General features: G+C 41.5%; 1 long non-coding RNA gene across 2 annotated transcripts in view; it reads right to left on the bottom strand.

Annotated features, from left to right (window-relative positions):
• The window catches only part of LOC132648594 (uncharacterized), a 33,055-nt gene that overhangs the window by 15,461 nt on the left and 2,612 nt on the right, over positions 1-14,982 (bottom strand). The window lies entirely within an intron of this gene.

Genomic DNA, 14,982 nt, shown 5'->3' on the forward strand with positions numbered 1-14,982 from the left:
GTCTTGAAAACTGTGCTCTGACCCCCTTGGGCCATTCAAGTAAGAAGTGCTAAACCACATGTCATTGTTAGTTTTTATTACGGCCTCTTTAAGACTGTCCTGTGTGACTCAAAAACTCAAGGTGTGTGTTTGAGATTGCAAACACTTAACGGCCTTTATTACCATGAGATTTCCATTTAGTTGTTATCAGGTTTAGACAGGAGCAGTACTTCTAGGAACCCTAAGCTGCTCTTCATTTTACTTTACCCAAGCAGTTTGAGGAAAACTTGCTATGACTGTGGAAATCCATCTCCTTTCTGAATTCCCTAAGTCCTTCCAGACCCTGACAACATTATCTGCCACCCTTGGCTTTCTCTTCTTCCTACATCTGAGTACCATATATCCAATTGTCCTTCCCTCCATGGAGATCACAGTGGCTCCATATACCTGTGAGGCTCCGCCATTCACATCTTATGATACTTTCTCCTGCAAGCCTGACCAAGATGGCAGCTGGCCCCAACCACTCTGCATTCTGGCCAGACGTTGTGACAAGATAATAAAAATATCTGTGTGTTCCCAAAGACAGTGACTCTTTTTGGTATTTCAGGTACAAGTCCAAGTAAATTGAATGCAAGTCAAATACATATGCTTAATTATTTTTTGCAGTGAGAAGATACACAGCTTTAAACAAGTTCTACAAGTGACTGATAACCTCCAAAACAAACAAATAAATAGATTCTTTTAAAAAAATCACACAGAAAGAGCTATAGACAAATGGTTCATATCCATTCAGCATTTATTATTTATTTTTCCTGTTAGTAAGAATTAACAGCTGGCCGCTTGAGGACTTTCTCCTGCTATAGGAGTGTTAGACCCCTCGGGGCCAGATAAGAGCAGCCTTCAATCAGTGACAGAAAAGAGTTAGCAAATTAATATACCACTCCTCCACCCTGAGATTGGACAGCTCTGATGCACTTATATAGTATTCTAGTGTCTCCTGCTGGGACTGACCACAAGGTCAACCTGCTCACCAATGTGTCCTCTACTGGCCAATTTTACAAGGTCACTCCACTGTCCCTTTTTCCTGCTTGTATTTCCTAAAACCACCTTCTAACTCACCTTTAAACCTGTCTGGATCTGAGGGTCAGTTTCTGGGAGAACAGCTAAGTCAAATCACTACTCCATTAGTTTTATTATAAATAATCCATTCTTGTTTTGACTCATCTATACTCAATATTAAAACCAGAATGCCTGCTAATTGGGCCCAGTTCTGTATCTGTCTTTGAACATATCCATCTTTGTGTTTCCCTGACCCCTTCTTAAATGGTAAACCAGATCCTACATTGTATTTCAACTCTCTTCTGTCCACAGAACACTAAAGGTGTGGTAGCTTATAAACAGTTACATTACTCGTCCTCATAATTTTGCCTTTTGTGCTCAGCACATCTATATAAAGATGCTCACTTGCCCATGCATTGGAGGAAAAAAAAATGAAATGAATGATGAAAAGTAAGGTAACCTGGGTTACCACTGGAGATTAAATCTTTAACTGAGCTTATTTTATTGAAGACCGTGATCTAATTCGGATAGCTTGTTTTTGTTGCCTAGTTGGTTTTGTTTTGAGGGTCTTTCTTCTTTCTCACCATGGGTCTCATCCTTCTTAGGATATTAATAGGAACACTGGCCACCGTTAAAGAAGCCAGATTCTGGAAACTGGATGAATGTTGTTTGACAGATGCTTTTTGCAGTTCTGTGGGCAAAACCTAATTATCCACTTTGAGTTATCATCTGAGCTCCTGTTAGAGTTGCCAATATTTGTCAATTTGACTTTTATCCTGCCCACTAAGCAATTTTACTGCATGATAGGGCATTTACACAGGAAAAATTTCTGGACACTATCAGCCATGTGTTGAGAGCAATGTGAAATATGCCAGTACCATTTGCCCAAGGTCCATTTCTGTCCTTAATAAAAAAAATAAGAAATATGGAATATTATGATAAATATTTTTTTTAAAGATGTGGCTTGACACATCTAAAGGACATGGTTTGGAAAAATGCCTATCACAGTAGGAGTTCAGAATATGCCTGGAATGCACTACCACTCACTCCACTCAGAATGTTTAGTTTCTGCTTAAATAAATACACAAATGAAAAAAAATAAATCTGTAGCCTCCTGAGTATTTTTAATTAGCACAATTAAATATGTTAAACATAATTTCTGATTTTTTTAAACATTCCTACTTTAAAGTTATTTTTGTTTTTTTAAGTTACTATTCCCACATTTATCAACCAGTCAAATTTGAAGTTTGGTTCACTGATACAACAAAATGGTACAAATTTCTCTTCAGTGATAGCCTGGGCATTGCCTCCCCATTTCTAGGGAAACAGAACAAATAAAAAGCAGATACGACAAGGAACAAAAGCAATTGATTAATTTTTTCTAAACAGTAATATTCCTATTAAAGTGAGGCTATGCTGGACAGCCACTGAAGTGTCCTTTACTGACAAAAGACTTCTAAGTCTTTCTAATACCCTTTTTTTTAAAAAAAAGAATGGGGCTTCCCTGTGTCACTCAGGTTTTCCTTGAGCTTCTGAACACAAACCATCCTCCTGTTTCAGTCCTGAAAGGCAGAGGCCATATATGTGCACCAGTGCACCTCACTACAAGGGCTCCAGAATAAGCAAGACTTAGCTGAGTGCTAAATCTATGAGGCAGAGACAGGAAAAGGTCAACTCCACAGAAGGATTGCACTGTTTGAAAGTTCCTCCTCTTCCAGATGTTTATGTGATACCCAGTTCTGCAGAGCTTGTTTTGTGAGTGATTATTATTATTACCACCCCCAAATTAAACAATTCAACACCTAGAGTCCAAGGAAGCTCATTGTTCAGACTACCCACAGTGTTCTGAGTGTCTCTCTACTTAACCTCAACTTCTCTCTCATCTTTGTTGATGATCAGCAGAACATGAGGCTGAAATCTTAATAAGAAGGTCTCCAAAACTGCCAAGGGTGTGTGACTCCTCTAATCTTTCTCATTCATCAATCTTGCTATTCATTCTTTGAGTCCCCATCAAGGTCCTTCAGTCCACGTTTTTAACCTATCACCAAGAGCATCTGTCTATGCTCCATCTCTTTCCTACATGAAATACCTGCACTTTTTATTTTATCTGAAAATGCAGCCCCTTCTTTCTAAAATCACAAACAGTGCTAGTTCCAGAGGATCTGCAAATTGCCCTTCAACAACTAATGTTCCGTTGTTACTAAGAAGAAAAGAAAGTCTGTTACCAATTCTGTCTTGCAGCAAGAAAAGATGCTTTATTGGAGTTGGCCTAGTTAATGCAAGTCCCCAGAGAAAATGAACAGTCTTATCAATGACATTTTATCATGGTCTATCAGGAAAAAGACCGGCTAAATGTTGTTTGTGGGCAGCGTAACCACGTTTGCAGCATGGATGCTATGGAATATGTTGAGTTTATCACCAACACAAAAATACAAACTAATTCCTGAAAGGAGTACAATCTAGGTTCCCCAGCCTGGATCTCCAGCCAGTCTGGCTCTTTCTGGTATCTCCACTTGGATGTCCCCCAGGCACTGAAAACCTAACATTTGCACTCCACTAAACCGGCTCTTCTTGCTCCTCCCTCTTTAGTTAACAGCACCCTTATCCACAGTTGCCCAAACCTAGAAACCGGAGACAGCTCTGATTGTTTCCTGCCTGCGCCCCCTCACCCCCCCTCCCCGCCACTGTCTTCATTCAACTGGGCTCAGTTTTCTTCTAGTGCTTCCTCCAAAATACCTCCCCAAACTCCATTTTCTGCCACAATTCCACCAGCTTTTATCGGGACCTTGGCAATACTTTCTTCTTCTTCATTGAACTCTGTTCTTCTGTTTCATTCCTCTTTCTTTGGTTGCCTCCCTGGCACTCTCTGGGGTGTTCTGTCCTAAACTGACAGGGTATGACAGGCTCCTGTTGTAGAGGAAAGAAGTACACATAGGATGGTTCTTTGTCACATCAAAAGGACTGACTTCAGAAGAAACAGGGTTCCTACCCACTCTCACACTTGAGTACCCAGGACTACACTTAAAGCTTTGCTGGCAACAATTCTCTGTGTGTCTCTTCCATAAGCCCAGAGAGCAGACAGCTCTAATACATCTCTTGGGTCCCCAGAAAAACCTACCATAAGTCCCTTCTCCCTAGAAGCCAAGTGATAGAGTCAGTTGGGTTTCTGAGCCCCAATTTGTTCCTTACTTTCCTAATTTGTCTCCTTTCACGTTACCAGATTTTAAGTGGTTTTAAGTAAGTTGTTAAATCATTTTATAATGTTTTCTTATTCAAATATATTAGAATAATAAATTAGAATAATTAACATCTAGATTATAATTTTAAGTTGGAGTCTCAAGATTTAGGTTTAAATTTACAAAGAATACTTTGCTAAAGGTCAAAATTAATTCACTTAATTTCATCTATTTTGAAGGCATATTTAGACCCAAGCATTTTAAACAGACACTGGGGGTAGGGCAGTAAGAGAAATAAATGTGTTTTCTCTACTCATGGATCCTACAGTTGGGGGAGAGAGATAGTAATAGATACTAAATAAATAACTAAATAATTTCCTTATCCAGGTATGAAGCTGCAACTGTTACAATGTGCTTGGAGCAGGAAGCTCAATAGACACCTCAAACAATGCTAATTCATCCTGCTGAAGTCTGGATTCTTTGGAACAACTTGTAGTTCACTATCTATGATAAAAAAAACAAAAACAAACAAACAAACAAACAAACCCTCTAATGGTGGAATCTGAATTGACCAGGAGGCTTGTCTTTGCCCCTTTAGGAAGAAATAATTAATCCAAAATGTGTAAGTATCCAGAAGATCAAGTTTCTACACAGCTGTAGCAGACAGGCTTGGAGATGGAGGGAGCTCAGGGTTTGAGAGGGCTTAGAGAATGAAGGAGCGCTACACTTCTAAGGGTTAAGAATTATTATCACTTCTGTCACAAATGCAACTGAAATCATTGGAGACCTTTGCAGAGAAGGAAGGTGTGCTTTTGGCTGCTGCATGATCAGAGGAAGGAAACTCACTGTGTGCTACGTCTCTGACACCCTGTAATGCTTGCTCCATGCTTAACACCACCTCCATTTTTGTCCAGATCATAGAAAGAATAATGAGTCATAATTGTTGAGTTCATTCAACTCCTCAGATGAAAGAAGTTTTACTGTCTATAAATGTGAAGCATTGTTATTATCTATCAGACAGAAGGCTGTCTCCATCCAACTACAACAACAAAACCCTAGTAAACTGTAGACAATAATGTGTTTGCTACTATAATATTTAAATTTATAGTCGGGTATAAATTAGATATGTTTAGTGCTGAAAAAAGTGAAAAAAACTTTGATCTATTATGCTCAAAGCATTGGGCAAACATAGAAATCACCTAGATTCAAAATGAGTGTGCATGTCACACACTGGCCACTGCAGTGTCTTTAGTTTTCTTTGTAAATCTTACTCTCAAATTTCATTTCTTCTAAACAAGAAAATGAAAATAGTCATGTGGGCTGGGTAGGAAGCTAGTGGTGGAGAGCTTGCCTATCCAGAATGTGACTATCATCGGCACTTGTCATTTGTTTCCTTGACACTCACCCTGACTCTCTGAGGTAAAATCTTAAAGTCATTTTAAATTGTATTTAAAAGGCTAAAGATGTTTAATATTTTCAACTACTTATTGGCCATTTTTAATTGAAAATTCCTCCCAGATCCTCTCCATCCTCTGTCTCAGTTAGATTTTTTTCCCATTCCATATGCTGTCTCTTCACTGATTGTTTCATTTGCTGTGCAGAAGTTTCTTCCTTGGGTTCTTTCCTGAGCTGTTAATAGTTCTTTTCAGAAATGACTTGTCTATTGTTTCTATTTGAAATGTGTTTTCATAGCATCTTCAGGGCTTCCAATCTTACGACACATCTTTGGTCCATTGGTTTCTGTGCAGGGGAAGGGATAGGTGGATCTGGTTTAGTTCTTTTGCATGAGGACATGCAGTTTTACTAGCACCATTTATTGAAGAAGCAGTCTTTGCTCCAACATATGCTTCTGATTGATGCCTTTGCAAAACACAAATGGGGTGGCTTCAGCTATGTGTTTATCTTTGAGTCATCTACTCTCTTTGATTAATGTATGTCTTTGTTTTTAAACCAGTTTTAATGTCTTTTGGAATTATAAAGTGAAAATGATATAATACAGTTTTGATCATATTTATTTTGAAACCAACATAATCATTGCATGACTCTTAAGATGTCCTATCCTGGGCTGAGGAGATGGCTCAGTAGTGAAAAGCACTTACTGTTCTTTCAGAATACTGAAGTTCATAACCCACTCCCCATGCAAGGTCGCACACACTCTCTTGCTGTAACTCCAGCTCTAGAGGAACTGTGGTTGTTAAATTTAGTATCAGTTTGACACCAACTAAAGTCACCTAGGAAGTGGGAACCTCAAATGACAGACTTCCTCAATCAGTTTGGTCTGTGGGTATGTCTGCAGTGGTATTTCCCTTACTGTTTGTTGATGTAGAAGGACCTAGCTTACAGTGGGTATTCTCTAGGCAGGTGGGTATGGGCTGTATAAGAAAGGTATAGCTTTCTTATACCAATTATTGTTGTATTGCTGATACAAAACACCATGGCCAAGGCAAACCTTCCCCCCTTGTGGAAGGAAAGGTTTATTTGGGATAAGAGTCCATCACCATCATGGCAGGGAAGCATAGCAGCAGGCAGGCCTGAAGGCTGGTGCTGGAGGATGAGAGCTCACATCTTGAAGTACAAGCATGAAACAGAGGGTATTGGCTTTTTAAAAACTTTTTACTTTTTTAAAAACTCTCTTATTTATCTTTCTTCTATCTTTTTCTTCCTACTCTACCTCAATCCCTTCCAACACTCCAACACCAAATAGGAGAGAGAAAGGGTTAGTGGGATAGAGGGCTCAGTTCTTTCTTAGCTGCTTCCTGCTGATTGAGGCTGCCAGGTTCCTAGGAGCCAGTCCAACCCTTGTTTCAGGAGATCTCCAGCTTCTTGTCTCACAACAGCAACCAGAAGTAGCAAGGGGGAAGCAGGAGCAGCCTTATTCTTTCCCCTACTTTCCACACTCTTCGGGCTGTGGCATTTAGTCTCTCTCCAGAGTCCTCAGATATAAACTATTTGCACTTGGCTAAGAGCTCCTTTCAGAGCTCACATGAGGCAAATTGTCTGCTGCTGTGGAACCATCTGAATCAGTCCCACATCCCACACCTGGGACCAAAACAAAAACATATTTATGTCCGCAAGAGAGAAGGACAAAGGAAGAATGAGACAGAACACTGAGATTAGGAATGGCACAACTTTGAAACCTCGATGCACTGCTCACTGATAGACTCCTTCCAGTAAAGCTACACCTCCCAAACCTCCCCAAACAGCACCATCAACTGAAGACCAAGTGTTTAAATGCCTGAGACTGTAGGGGAAATTTCATCAAACCACACACAGAAAAGTTAGCTGCGATTACCTGCATAAGACCTACACAAGACCAAGGCAACCAACATTTCAACATGGATCAGGGAGGGAATAATGTGGCCCCACTGTTAGATGAGAGATATTGGTAATTAATCACTCTTGGGGCAGGGGCAGTCAATTTTCTTCAGGGTTCATGTCCCTTCTCTAGAGTATGGCCCTACAACAATGTGCTTGTAGGCAGCAAGCACATTGACTGAGTAGGTTTAAAAAAAAAATGAAGGTGGAAGGGGGATGTGTTGGGGAATCTAGGCAGAGTGAGGTAAATAAGATCAAGATACACTGAGTATATGTGTAAAATTGTCAAAGAACAGATTGTTTTGTTTGTTGAGACATGGTGTCTCTGTGTAGCCTTGGCTTGTCCTGGACTTCTTTGTAGACCAGGCTGGCTAAAACTCACAGAGATCTGCCTGCCTCTGCTTCCTGGGTGCTGGGATTAAAACTGTGTGCATCATGCCTGGCTTAGAGAGAATGTTTAAAAGTGCTTAAAATGTTTTCCAGTAAGGGGAACGGGGGATGTCTCTGTCATGAACTCAGTTGCCTGCTCTTTGATCACTTGCCCCTGGCAATGCAGCCTTGCCAGGCCACATAGCTTATCAAGTCTCATCCAGATTGCTATGGGAAGATGGAAGAGGAGGAGAACTCTCCCTTTCAGTGGACTAGGGGAAGGGGCTAGCGGGGAAAGAGAATGGGAGAGTAGGCCCGAGAAGAGTTGAGGGAGGGGTCTTCAATCAGGATATATAATAAATAAACTATATGAATAAATAAATAAATTAATTTTTACAAGTGCTTAAAATAAAGTAGAATGATGGACAGCAGGTCTGGGAATAGAGAAGAGGGGGCAGTGCCTGTTTAATAGGTACAGAATTTCAGTTTTGCGAGTATTTGTCACTGAGTTGTATACTTAGAATAGTGAAATCTGTGTTGTGCATATTTACCATCATTGAATGGTAAAGAAAAAAAAAAGAAACATTTAAACCCCTTAAGTAATTCATAGTACAATCCCAAAATGAAGGTGTTTTTTTTTTAAAGATTTATTTATTTATTTTACATGTATGAGTGCTCTATCTGCATGTACACCTGCAAGACAGAAGAGGACATCACATTCCTAGTATAGATGGTTGTGAGTCACCATGTGGTTGCTGGGAATTGAACTCAGGACATCTGGAATAGCAGATAGTGCTCTTCTGAGCCATTTCTCCAGCTAACCCCCTCCCTTTTTTTTTTTTCTTTTTTCCTCTCCAACACAGAGTTTCTCTGTGTAGATTTGTCTGTCCTGGAACTTGCTCTGTAGACGAGGCTGGCCTCAAACTCAAGAGATTTGCCGGTGCCTGCCTTCTCAGTGCTGGGATCAAAGGTGAGCTCAACCCCCACAGCTGCCAAGACCACCCGGCAAAACCGGGAGATGCGTTTTTAGCGTAAGGGTCAGCTAAAACTATTTCAGTTCCTAGTGCTTGGCTAGTTTGCTACTAACCTCCTGATGGGCAGGAAGCAGGGAGAGCCTGACGACCTTCAAAGGCACTCCTCCAGTGACCTGCTTCCTCTCGCAGGTGTCCCACTTCCTAAAGTTTCCACTACCTATCAAATGTCAGAGGCCAACCATTCAGTACATGAAGGGACTATTTCGTGTGTAAACCATAACAGTAATTACCTTCAGGTCTTCCCTAAAACTTTCCTTTTTCCCTGTGTATACCTGTCCTGGGATTGCCTTGCTTGTGCTGGCAATCCGCCTTGTTTAACCTCCAGATGCTAATACAGTGGTGTGGTACCATCCCTACCTGAGTGATTTCAAGTCACTTTCTTCCCTAAATCCTCTGTTTAACATTTGAGGCTAAAGTTATGAAGTACCAGAATTGGAGGAAGAAAAAAAAATAGTATGAAATTCTAGAGATCTGAAGTAAGAAAAGGAAGCAATTGAGAGAAACAAATTCTTCCTGAGTAAAGATATTTTAAAATCCTATCAACAAATCCTTAGTTGTGGTGTCTATATATCCAGTACTTGTGCATCCATTTTATTAAGAACCTAAGGAATGCCCAGGGTCACCAGTACTAAACTGATGTATGTATATCGTATATTGCTAGGGGCTTATCAGGTTTGTGTATCAAACCAATGTGCTGGCAGTGTAAACACAACACACTAGTGATAAGCCTTGATTTCTTTAGAGCAATATCAGCATTTTCCAGATACCATGAAAGTCAGCCGTCATGTGTGATAGACATGTCTATTTAGGTCCACATATCTGAAACTGGAAAGAGATGAAAATCATTTAAATACTAAGTATAAGTTAACCTTGGTTATACAATTTTAATCACCTGTGGGTGTGTTGATGTATCCATTACCACTGAGAAATCCGTGGAAGGATAAATGGTTTATTAACCGCAGAGTGATTTAGGTCTGTCTAATTGCTGCCTTCTCTGCGGGCACCCATCATCTTTCTGCGGCTTGGAGGCTACACAATACGGCATTCCGAGGTGCACTCGATGACAGAGAGACCCGTACAATGGTTGTGCATCATTTGCTTATTTGCTTTGAGTACACCAGACAAGGAGTAAATTGCACATTCCAGAATTAATGAGATTATTACGGCACAGTTTCCAGGAGGCATGACTTCCAAGCTGACAGGCAGAAAGGCATGTTAAGATGTCATTAGCAGGTTCCATTTACCTGCATAATTCTATTTATTATTTGTGTGAAAACTTAGTCATAATCCAAAGCCTAAACGTGATTTCATATAACTTTTTGAAGATCAATAGTTTCTTAAATAAGATAAACTGCTCCTTTCTTAATTACATATAGGCCAGATTTTTTAAATGCCCTCAAAAATTTGTATTCTGTAATATAAAGTATACAACATTGATTTTGTAAAATATGTTTTAAGAGCAGGGATTGATACAAGGTCTCATGTACTACAAAAGCTGTTTTGAACTTGCTATGTAACTCAGCATGAAGTTGAACTCTTGATTCTCCTGACTTTATTTCCCATATGCTGGGATTATACACCTGACCCACCATGTGGGTAAAATTCTAGGAGCTGGTGAGAAGGCTCAGCATTTAAGAACACAGGCTGTTTGTTCAGAGGTCACAGGTTTGATTCTCAGCACTCACACTGAAGTTCACAACTGTTAGTAACTCCAGTCCCAGGGGAACTGACACTGGAGGGTGCCAGGCTTCACGTGGTGCAGACATGCATGCAGGCAAAACACCCATACACATAAAAATAAGTACATAAAAATTAAAATATGTATTCTCAAAGATAGATCAAGGTGCAGTGATTTGTCTGAACATGTAAACATGTAAATTATTTTGTTAACACGGTGTAGAAAAGGCACCATTTGAATGATAGAGAACAAATTTACTCATCTAATAGAAAGACAGAGATGAACAAAGTGCCTCAACTTCTAGAAATATTCAGAGTAGAAGACATAATTAAAGGCAGGCAGATGCCCATCCCAGTACCTAAAACATGAGGACTATTAAATAAAAAAAGTATCTGGACAGAGAGAATCAAATAAACATCTCTCTGAATTAATTTCTAAAATTTGCTGCCATAAGAGACCACGATGGTCCTGCAGGGTGGGTTTGATTTCTATTGCAGGAGATGGACAAGACAACAACATCATACCCAACACCTGCTACTGTCTTAGTTAGGGTTTTTGTAGGTGTGACCAAAGAAACTTGTGGAGGAAAGGGTTTATTTGACTCACACTTCCACGTCACTCACTGCTCATCACTGAAGAAAATCAGGACAAGAACTCAAACCGGACAGGGACCTGGAGGTAGGAGCCAATGCAGAGGCTGTGGAGGATGCTGCTCACTGGCTTGCTCAGTCTGTTTTTTTCACAGAGCCCAGGACCACCAGCTCAGGGATGGCACCACGTGCAGTGGTCTAGGCCCTCCCTTGTCAACCACTAGTTAGGAAAAATGCCCTACAGGCTTGGATGCGTTTTCTCATTTGGGGTTTCCCTCCTCTCAGATGACACTAGCCTGTATCAAGGTGAGATACAATTAGCTGGCACAGTTACCATAAAGGTCAATATGGAGAAAAGTTCCCACAGCTGTGAAATAGATCCAAATGGCTTCAACACCTACTCTTTGTGCCTTATTTTCATAAAATATAAGGTGGACATTAAAAATGTTATATTCAAGCACTATATATCTGCAATATCTATTCAAACCAGGTTAAAAACTATTGATGGGAGGCCCAGTCTTTGGAGAAACACACACTGTTGTGTGACAAAACTTTCCCTGGGGAAATACGACACCAGAGTCTACTCACCCCAGAGAGGGAACTGACAATAGATCAGCGTACAGACACCACCAAAGTGCACTTTGGTAATCCAATGAGTTTTAGTAGGATTACTTACAGGAGTATGGGGGAGGGTTACTTACAGGAGCAGAAATGACTCAAAGTCACGTGCATCACCAAAGCCCATCCCACAAAGCTGGAAACCTGAACAGAGCGTACTTCATAAGCCTGCAGGGAGCTCAGCAGGTTGGAGAGTGTCTTTTCCAGGTGCTCTGAGAGTCTGGGGGTGGGTTGGGGTTGGGGGGCACTAAGCTTGGCTGAGTCTTGGCAGTTTGACTCCTCTGAGAGACCTCTTTGCAGCTCAGCTTCTGTTTGAGAACTCTCAGCTTTTATTGTTTACTCTGGGTGAGTTAGTGTGTGTGTGTGTGTGTGTGTGTGTGTGTGGTGCTCTAGTGAATCTGGTCAGTTTCAGAGACTTCCTGAAGCTATTTTCAGTTGTTAGTCTTCTGTTCAGAACTCCGCTCCCCACTCCCCTACCAATGCACCACACCTGAAACAAAAATGGACACATTTGTATCTTTTACAGTGTCACAAGTTGTTGAATAAGTTAATAAATTACATCTGATTTTTTGGCTGCAATTTAGTATTGAATTCTCTTGTTAGTTAACAATCACAGGTTATTTTAATCCAGTTAATTACTAATACCTCTCAGAGCATTCATTGCTCCACACACACACCACCACCATTAGATAATGATTACAAAAGGGTAAAAGCATCCAAGAGGTCAGTGAAAACTACTGGGGCCAGAGGCCCAGGGCTTCGGTATGCCAAACCTAGCCACAAAGTTCAGCTTGGCTTCCTCGGTTCAGGGTCGTGGGGAAGAAGTGCAGCACTTTTTGCAGATGCATGGACAGAGGCTTACCCGGGTCACTGTCATAGTCTGGGTTACTGTGGCTGCAAGAAAACACCAGGAAGAAAAGTAACGTGGGGAGGAGGAAAAGGTTTATTTGCCTCTTTCAATTGTCTCAGAGGCATACTGCCTCTTTGTGCTAACCTAGGCCCAGCCCTGGAAGTGTCTAGCCTCCGTACAATCTAACCTAGGCTGCTTCCAAATCATTGAAGGAAGTCAGGACAGAAACTCAAACAGGAGGAACCTGAAGGCAGGAGCTGACAAAGAGGCCATGGAGGAGTGCTGCTTACTGACTTGCTCCCAGGGCTTGCCCAGATTGCTTTAAAAAAATTCTTTATTATTATTTACAATTTATTTATTTTATGTCTCAATTGTAGCCCTTCCTTCATCTTTCTTGTAGCACCCAGAACCACCAGCACAGAAATGCTACCATCAGGTCACTGGCTGGTCATCCCAGGGAATGGTGGCATATCTGGGGTTCAGCGTTGGTCTCTGCCATCAGCAGATCTGGCACTCTGCAGCAACGGTAGCCAAGTCAACTTTGATGAGTGGACGTTCATGTTGTTGAGCCCATGTATAACCCCTCTCTCTGCCACCGTGACCACATTGTTCATGGGCCGACTGGGCAATGACAGGAGGAAAGAGGCCGTCTACAGAATAGGTCGTTCTACCTGCTTTATTACTGAACTCCCTTTCAGCTGAAGTCACCTTTTGATCATTTACAGGGAGTACAAGTAGCTCCACATCCTTTGCCCATTTGTAGAGATTTATGCACATACTCCTTCCCCAGATGCTTTTCTCACCAATTTTCCAGTCACATTCTTTCCAAGTCCCTGACACCCAGCCAAACCATTGTCTCTGCACTGGCCAGATAGAGCGTGAAAAGGAGATGTGGTGGGAACCATTACCCCTGCATTTTGCAAGTCCTTGACGGTGGCAGTAATTTTTGCAGTTCAACAGAGGCATCTCTAAAGGCTTCCATTTAGCCTTTCCAACCATAACAGCCCTTGCTCTGCTCCGCTCCACTCGTCAGGAAACCATTGTGAGAATTCTGACTTCTAAGTATATTTATTCCAATTGTATAATCTGGGACTGTGGAAATAACCACAGGATGACCCACCGGACTTCTCCCAAAACTCCATTAATTACCCGTAGTAGTTTGAATAGGAATGGTCCCCATACACGCATACATTTGAATGCTTGGCCCACAGGAAGTGGCACTGTTGTTGGAGGAGGTGTATCACTGTGGGGGTGGGCTTTGAGGTTTCCTATGCTCATGCTCCGCCCAGTGTGGAATGAGAGCCTCCACTTTTGGATCAGGAATTCTTGACTCCTTCAGCTCCACATCCACCTGCATACTGCCATGCTTCCTGCCATGGTGAAAATGGACTGTAAACCAGCCCCAATTAAATGTGTCTTTTGTAAGAGTTGCCTTGGTCATGGTGTCTCTTCACAGCAATGGAAACCCTAAGACATCACCGGACCTGCCTGAGCCCCTGCTTTAACTGGAGGGCTACAGGGTTTATAGGGGTCTCTTGGAATTGGCATCATTTCAGAACCAGTATCCGATAGACCCCAGAAAGCCTTATTGTTTTCCCTTCTCTCAATGTACAGCTATCCTTCTAAAAGGCCATAGGTCCGTCTGGAGAAGGATTACAGAACACAAAACTCTTTAGTATTTTATCAAGGTCCTTTCTCAGGGAGACTTGGCTATACCTTCATGCTTGGCTTTCTGGATCTGCAAACTGGCTCAAGTCTGGAAATTGGTTCACTGGCTGAGATTCCTTTTGCCATGATCCAAAATTTCCATGCCTGGAAAAACTACGATTGATTAGCCAGTCCAAAGCACCTTATCAGTCATGGGACCATAAAATTCACTTTGCCTGTCCTGACTGTTAAAGTCCCTATCTGCTACAGGGCATGGCTGCCATACCCTGCCCTCTACCTAGGGGCGGGGCTTGTCTCTCAGAGGCCCTTCACTATGTAATCCAGACATCTTGGTGCCCCTTTTCTGCCCTTTCTCCTTCTTTACCCTCTTCCTGCCCTCCTCCCATGTGTGCTCTTCTTGCCTTCCATCACTGCTCCCAATAAACCTGCATTTATATAATATAGCTTCATCTCCCCATTAGCTTACTCTGTTTTATTTAATCAATCACTGACCATTATGGGTCAGGCCATTATGGATGTTGCTCTGTTTATGCTGCCCAACTACACCAATCATTTTGCTTTTGGAAAGTCAGTGCTGCCTCCTGGCCCCTGCTACCTCAGAGCCCAAATAAACCCAATGCATTTAATTCAACCAACTGAGTAGCCA

The sequence above is a fragment of the Meriones unguiculatus genome, chromosome 17, assembly GCF_030254825.1.
Source record: "Meriones unguiculatus strain TT.TT164.6M chromosome 17, Bangor_MerUng_6.1, whole genome shotgun sequence".
Taxonomy (NCBI): Eukaryota; Metazoa; Chordata; class Mammalia; order Rodentia; family Muridae; genus Meriones; species Meriones unguiculatus.